Source organism: Saccopteryx bilineata, unplaced genomic scaffold, assembly GCF_036850765.1.
Source record: "Saccopteryx bilineata isolate mSacBil1 unplaced genomic scaffold, mSacBil1_pri_phased_curated manual_scaffold_131, whole genome shotgun sequence".
NCBI classification, from domain to species: domain Eukaryota; kingdom Metazoa; phylum Chordata; class Mammalia; order Chiroptera; family Emballonuridae; genus Saccopteryx; species Saccopteryx bilineata.
In genome coordinates, this window is record NW_027095541.1 from 36,824 (window position 1) to 44,784 (window position 7,961).

At 44.0% G+C, this 7,961-nt stretch overlaps 1 pseudogene; it reads left to right on the forward strand.

The window, feature by feature from the left end:
• The first annotated feature begins 721 nt into the window (after nt 1-721).
• Nucleotides 722-7,732, forward strand: LOC136318399 (histone-lysine N-methyltransferase PRDM7-like; annotated as a pseudogene).
• The last annotated feature ends 229 nt before the right edge of the window (nt 7,733-7,961 follow it).

A 7,961-nucleotide genomic window follows, 5' to 3' on the forward strand; every position in this document is an offset into this window, starting at 1 on the left:
CTCCAGAAAGTATTTCAGGCTGCCTTCGTGCCCCTCCCCCAATGCTTGATTGTTAGCTTGAATGGCTGGGTGAGGTGCCCTGCCCACGGAGAGAATCTCCAGAATAGGGAAGACAGCCTTGGCAACCCTCCCGGACCGCAGCACGGGAAGCGCACGTGGTCTCTCAGGGCACACCGGTGGCTGGGGACTCTCACTCGCAGTGCGTGGGCCGATGGGGATGCTGGTAGTGCAAGGGGCTCTGCGACCGGAACGCAGCATGGGGCACATGCATGGTTTCTCAGGGCATGCCGGCGGCCACTCGCAGCGCCCAGGCTGCCGCTTTCCGAATGTGGGCGGGCAGTTGCATGCGTGGGTTGACTCACCACAGGCATACTCCCTCCTCGGCTTGAATGAACGTCCGTGCAGTAGTTAGCTTCCTTCACACTGTCAGCAATGACCCGTCTCTCAGATTCAAGTGATAACAGTCCTTTCGCTTTCAGTGTGTGTGTGGAACTCCAGAATGCTCCTAGGATAAATTTTTCTGCTTCTAGTTGATAAATTTGTTGAGATTTTGAGGAGATCTGTCGGACGCGCTACTCACGGTGCCATTTCCGTGACGTCACTCCCCCAAACACTTTCTTTACTCACTGTGTGCACTTCACTTTGGGGAATTCCATCACCTTCATTCAGTTTTAGTTTCCTTGTACTCATACTCAAGTCTTCTGTTCAGGCGCCACTTGCCATGGACCAGCGTGGCTCCCAAGGTACGGAATTAAGGAAATACACTTATCAAAACAAAAATGATCAGACTGGGAGGACTCTTCAACATGCCTGGCAGTATCTGAGTGCCCCATAGCCCCAGTTCGCTTTATTCTATAGCCATATGCAAAGCAAGGACCTTGATACAAAGTTGTACATCCAAGGCTAAGTAAGACAGGAACTCTCCCAAGGCAAAAACAGGATACATTAGTTAAATCTACCAACATCTGAAACAAACAAAAAGTCAGAGGAAGGGCATGTATATTGCTTCCAGTAACCCAAGGAAGCAAGTAGAATGGGTGCAAATACTCAGCATCATAGCCAAATATGGAGATGGAGGGGGGAGAACGTAGCCTTTTGCTAAGCCTCAAATCTACAATGGCTTTTTGCAAATTATGGTCCAGAACAAAGACAGAAAAGAGAAAGTGTTATATTAAAGAAATAGACTTTCTGTCCAGTTAAGTGACCTTTATTATATTTTTTACATAAATGGCCAATTTTTTTTCTTTTTTTTTTACTGAGAAATAGAGAGGGAGGGAAAGACAGACAGAAACAGACTGGCTGAAAGGGAGAGAAATGTAAACTATCTATTCTTTATTGCAACTCCTTAGTTGTTCATTGATTGCTTTCTCATATGTGCCCTGACAGGGGGGCTACAGCACAGTGAGTGACCCCTTGCTCAAGCCTGATACCTTGGACTTGAGCCAGCAACTATGGGGTCATGCCTATGATCCCACACTCAAGCCAGCGACCCTGTGCTCAAGCTGGTGAGGCTGCACTAAAGGCTGAGTAGCCCCCACTGAAGCTGGCAGCCTCAGAGTTTCAAAACTTGATTCTTCAGCATCACACTCCATCCTGGAGAAGCAAGACCCTCTAGAAAACACTCTAGATGAAAATTGGTTAAGAAAAAATAATTTGTAGATTCCAGTTCCTCTGAGTCTTCTAAAAAGGCTAATAAGTTTGCCTAAGTGTGTGGGGTGGACTTTGGATAGGCCTGGATTTAAGCTCTACTAAACTGAGAGTGAATTTAACACTGGACCTTTGGGCAAATCTTACAAATTATCTGAGCTCTTCAATGCTAATGTGTAAGGTGAAGATACATGCATATATTCTTTGACAGTACTCAATTCAATTTATCTGTATATGTATTTCTTTATTTTTTAGGTAAGATGAGGAGAGATAGTGAGGTGACTCACATATGCACTCTTACTAAGATCTACCCAGCAACCCCAATTCTCAAGTACTGAGCTGGTTTTTAGCACCTCAGGATGATGTGCTCTAGCTAACTGAGCCATCCTCAGTGCCCAGGGCTAATGCTCAAACCAATTGAGCCACTGGCTGCAGGAAAGGAAGAAGGAGAGAAGGCAGAGAGGGAGGGGTGGAGAAGGAGATGGTCACTTCTCCTATGTACTCCAATGAAAATCAAACCTGGGACATACACTGGCAAAAGCTCTATCCACTGAGCAACTGGCTAGGGCTTAAATTCAATGTAAAATAACTGACACATACACATTGTCCAATAAATACATCTCTGATAATAGCAACCATATGCTGTTGGTGTTGTATCCCTAGCCTTTCCTAAATGCCTTACATATACTGTGCCCTTAATAAATATTTTATGAATAACTAAAATTTGAGAAGTTACAACTCATAATGAGATGATCTAGGAACTAAAATTGAATTGACTATCTGTAGTCAGTGTAGAGGCTTACTATTATAGGGGCTGTCTGAGCCAATAGTTGACAAAGGAAAATACCAGAGTGTATAGAAGGACAGGTGATAATTTGATGGCAGGAGTTTGTGTGTTTTCTGACAAAATAGGAACTAACACTCCAGACTCCACCAAACTCACTCTTCTCCAACTTAGAACTCAAGAGAAAGGAGACTGAAATAAAGATGTATAGCTTACGAGAAAGAAATAGCCACGTGTACCAAGAGATCATCAAGCCCCAGGACAATGACTACCTCTGTAAGTGACCCTACAAAGCATGCTAACTCTTCATACAATAATTTCATCTAATCATTTGGCCCTTACAGCATTTAGTTCCCCCATGGACCCACATTACAGAACTGAAACTCAATGATGTGAGATCCTGGGCTCTCTCTGAGGCTCTATATGTCCAGGAACATGCACTACACCTTCCCTAATTCCTATTGCTCTCACCCCCAGATTGTGGGAAGTGTCAGAACTACTTCATTGACAGTTGTGCCATGCATGGGCCCCTTACATTTGTAAAAGACAGTGCAGTGGATAAGGGGCATCAATACCATGAAGCCCTCACTCTGCCCCCTGGGTTGAGAATCAGAGCATCGGGCATCCCTGAGGCTGGGCTTGGAGTGTGGAACGATGCATCTGCTCTGCCAGTGGGTCTGCACCTTGGCCCTTATGAGGGCTAGATCACATAAGATGAAGAGGCAAGCAACAACGGATACTCCTGGCAGGTGAGATGTATTTACCTCTTCCTCTGTCTTGTGGATGGATTCCCACATCTCTCCCATAGCTTGGTGGGACCTGCCATTCTACATGCTAGGACATGGATGGAGACAATATGGTTAGCTCTGGGTACTGATTGGACTTTGCAGACCATGTACCAGCTCCTGTTGAGGATCACAGGTTAAGTGGGAGCAAAGTGGTACAGACACAAAAGAATGCCTCCTCCCAGCCTTGAGTTGACACATCAATGCAGATATGATGAATAAGAAAAATATGTGGTCACTAGTGGCAATGCATGCAAGCTGAAAGAGCTTTGTTGACAGTAGAGTAAAATAATTTTATTAACTCACCATCCAAAAAATTCTTTATTTTTTTCCCTGAAATGCAGATCTCCAAAGGGAGAAACTGCCATGAGTATGTGGATGGGAAGGATGAATCCTTGGCCAACTGGATGAGGTAAGGCCAAGAGGTTTCTGGGTGTCACGAAAACACTCATCCCTATCAGGCCCATACATCTTCTCATCATGCCTCCCTCAGTGGTCTCCCTCAATCCTCTGTTCCTCTATTTTCTCCATTCAGTGCTCTTTTAAAGCAAGAAGTATATAGAGGAAAAAAGAAAATAAATATATAGCATATGTTCTCAATATATAAATCTCTATGCTAGACAAAATTTAGGCACTGAAAAAAATTTTGAGGGCCTGAATTACACTTTAATTGATCTAATGAACATTATTTAAGCAAGCCCCAACTATAGTATATATTCCATGTTAGAGGAAGGTATTCATTACTTAAACAGATTATATAACTTATCTTCTCATAAAGTACTAACTGCAGACATGGTGAAACAATACATCTTAGAAATGTTTAACTATAATTTTTCTAATTTTTGAGAAGTGCAGAGTGCCAGGATACTTAATCCAAGTATAGAATACACCTGTGAGGGCAATAAGGTATTCCAGCCTCAATTCTGACTAGAGCTGAGTTCTGAACCCCACAGAGCAATGATTATTGGCCACTTCCCTGAGGGGCTTTTTTTATCAGAGGCTACCAAATGTGAATAAGCTATTATTGTTCTTTATGAATTTGCTAAGACAAAGAGACCTCCAAGTCCTAGTCGGTTGGCTCAGTGGTAGAGCACTGTCCCGGCCATGGAAGTCCAGCGTTTAATTCCCACCCAGGGCACTGAAAAGCGCTCATCTGCTTCTCTGCCCTTCCCCCTCTGATTTATCTCTATCTCTCTCTTCCCTACCCACAGCCAAGGCTCCACTGGAGCAGAGTTGTCCCTGGCATTGAGGACGGCTCCATGGCCTCTGCCTCAGGTGCTAAAATGGAGCAACATCCCAGATGGGCTGAGCATCGCCCCTTGGTGGGCATGCCAGGTGGATCCCGGTCAGGTGCATGTGAAAATCTGTCTGCCTTCCTGCTTCTCACTTCAGTGGGCAGGGGGAGACATCCTGGTTTTTATGGAAGCCTGAGTGAGGCATCAAATGCTACCTAACTAAAATGTGAGAATAGAGAAAGGCCTCTCAAGAAAAGATGTACTTCGCCTGACCAGGCAGTTGCACAGTGGATAGAGCATCAGACTGGGATGTCGCAGACCCAGGTTTGAGACCCCGAGGTAGCCAGCTTGAGTGTGGGCTCATCTGGCTTGAGCAAAAAGCTCACCAGGTTGGACCCAAGGTCGCTGGCTCAAGCAAGGGGTTACTCAGTATGCTGAAGGCCTGCAGTCAAGGCATATATGCAAACGCAATCAATGAACAACTAAGGTGTCGCAATGAAAAACTGATGATTGATGCTTCTCATCTTTCTTCATTCCTGTCTGTTTGTTCCTGTCTATCCCTCTCTGACTCTCTCTCTCTCTCTGTCCTTGTAACAAAAAATTTTTTTAAAGAAAAAAAATGAACTTGGGCTGAATATTGAATGATGTGAACTAATCTAAACAGAGTCCAACATCAAGTAGCAAGTTCTGTGATATAAAACAGAACCTGAGTTAGTTTGAAAAAGCTAAAGGTCAGTGGGTTTTATGGCCAATCAGGGTGGAGATTACGTCTGGAATTGGCTTTGGAAAATGGTATTAGGCAGGATGAGCATTGTAAGTAGGACCTGGAGTTAGGAAGTCATTTGACATTGTGACATTGTACAAAAAGTTCTCCAGGAGCACTGTGGGAGTAGGTGACATCTGAGCCCAAGTGTCAGGTGCAGAGCTGGACATGGATCAGAGAGGTAGTAGGAGCTCATCATCTTTGGGTTTCTTTTCTTTCACCTGCCTCAATCCCAGGTATGTGAACTGTGCCCAGGATGATGAAGAGCAGAACCTGGTTGCCTTTCAGTATCGCAGGCAGATTTTCTATCGAACCTGCCGGGTCATCAGGCCAGACTGTGAGCTGTTAGTCTGGTATGGTGACAAGTTTGGCCAAAAGCTGGGCATCAAGGACTGCAGCAAGTGGAAGAAAGAGCTCTCAGCAGCTAGAGGTGGGCACAACCATTCTTCAAAATGAAAATGAAGAGAGAACTCACCTTAGATATTTTCATGGTACACTGTAAAGTCAGTAAGATTTTAAATCAGATGCTTCAGAAATTAAGAAATCATTTCATATGCCTTTGACTCTTAGAAAAAATATTTATACTTTTTATTTAATTTTTTAAGTGAGAGGAGAAGGGAGAGACAGATTTCTTCATGTGCCCAACCAAGACCCACCAAGCAACCCCAGTCTGAGGTCCATGCTCAGACTAGCTGAGCTATCCTCAACACCTGAGGTCAACACTTGAACCAACTGAGCTATCAAGCTGATGATCAAACCAATTGAGCCACTGGCTGTGGGAGGAAAAAAGAGAGAGCAGAGGGAGAGGGAGGGAAAGATAAGCAGATCATTAATTTCCATGTGTGTCCTGACTGGGGGTCAAACCCGGGACATCCACATACCAGGCAAACACTCTATTCACTGGGAAAACTGGCCAGGGCCTGTTTTCTAAGGGTCACCACTGTCTAGCATACAGGGTAAGAGCAGAGGTCGGAAAGATGTGCAGCAGCCTGAAAATGCATGCTGGGATCTATGCTGAGACGCATGGGACCTTCCTGAGTGAGGTGGGATGGTGGTGCTGTTCTAGAACACAGGGTGGCTTATTCTCTAAGATTTTCTTTGTTAATTTTTGAAAAATACACTTCAGTGAGAAATCCTCTAAGAAATTCCTTCATCTCGAAGTGAGAGAAAATTATGTATTAGCTGCAGAGGAATAGAAGTAGGAGCCAAGTATGTAAGAAGTATGGTTGGGGGATCTGGCTGGTTAGCTCAGTCACTTAAGCACCAAACTGTAATACCAAGGTTGAGCCCAGGTCAGGGCAGATACAAGAAAGACCAGTGACTGCATGCCTAAGTAGAAAAATGAATAAATGCCTTTCTCTTACTCTCTCTCCCTTCCTCTCTCTTCTTCTTCTTCTTCTTCTTCTTCTTCTTCTTCTTCTTCTTCTTCTTCTTCTTCTTCTTTTCTCTTCTCCTCCTCTTCCTATTATTTCTCTCCATCCTCCTCCTCCTCTCTTTGCCTCTCTAAAAATCAATCAATTTTTAAAAAATATGATTGAGGAAATATTTTGAAACAGGACTTCACATTGTATATGAAATGGGCTGACACTGAATAAAATCAAGTATGAATATTTGATGTGAGGTTTGAAGAAGGGCATATTTTCAGTTTATCATCTGTGGAAAAGTATGAGGAAAGCAATTTCTAGTTGGGGCCAGTGGTCTTTCTAAATAACAGTTTTAAAAGCTACATGTATATAAAATAGGTCAGCATTGCTCCACCCATATAAGGGATGAAACAGCCCCTGATGCTACTTGAAAGTCCCTCATCTGGTAATGCGTACAAAGGACCCTTGATATGGGCTTTCTGGATTTCTAAAGAAGATACAGTACATAAAAATGAAAAGAGAAAACAGACTTTAAAAAAACATTTTGTGAGAGACATAATTACACTGTCAACCCCATAAGAATGACTGATGGGACAGGTCTTAATAGACACAACATATGACTCAGGCAGCCTTGTCAACATCTATCCTGACCAAAATTTTCTCTTTCAGCAGAACTACAGCCAGAGATACACAATGTCCCTCCTGCTCTCTGGCATTCTCCAGTCAGAAATTCTTCAGTCAACATATGGGATGCAATCACCCCTCTCAAAATTTCCCAGGAACATCTGCAAGAAAACACCTCCAATCAGAGGATCCCTGCCCAGAGTATCCAAATCAGCAGCAGCACCATACTGATACACACAGCTGGGATGAAAAAGCTGAAGGTCAAAAGGACAAAGGAAAGTCCAAACATTTGCTTAAAAGGACCAGTCCAAGGAGGATTTCAAGGGCCTTTTTTAAAACTTCCAAAGGACACTTGGGAAGAGAGAATGCTGCAGGAAGCACCCATCAGAGGCCAGAGAGTGAATTCAGTGGACACACAAAAACTGTCTATGAGAGTAGGAATTTTGAGAATTGTACCTGTCAAGTATAGAGAGTTTGGGCAAGGCTTTGATGATGGGTCACATCTCCTCAGACAGCAGAGGACACACTGAGGGGAGAAGCCCTATGTTTGCAGGGAGTGTAAGCGAGGCTTTTCACTGAAGTCAACTCTTCTCAAGCACCAGAGGACACACTCAAGAGAGAAGCCCTATGTTTGCAGGGAGTGTGAGCGAGGCTTCACATGGAAGTCATATCTCCTCAGACACCAAAGGACACATTCAGGAGAGAAGCCCTATGTTTGCAGGGAGTGTCAGCAAGGCTTTACACAGAAGTCAACTCTCA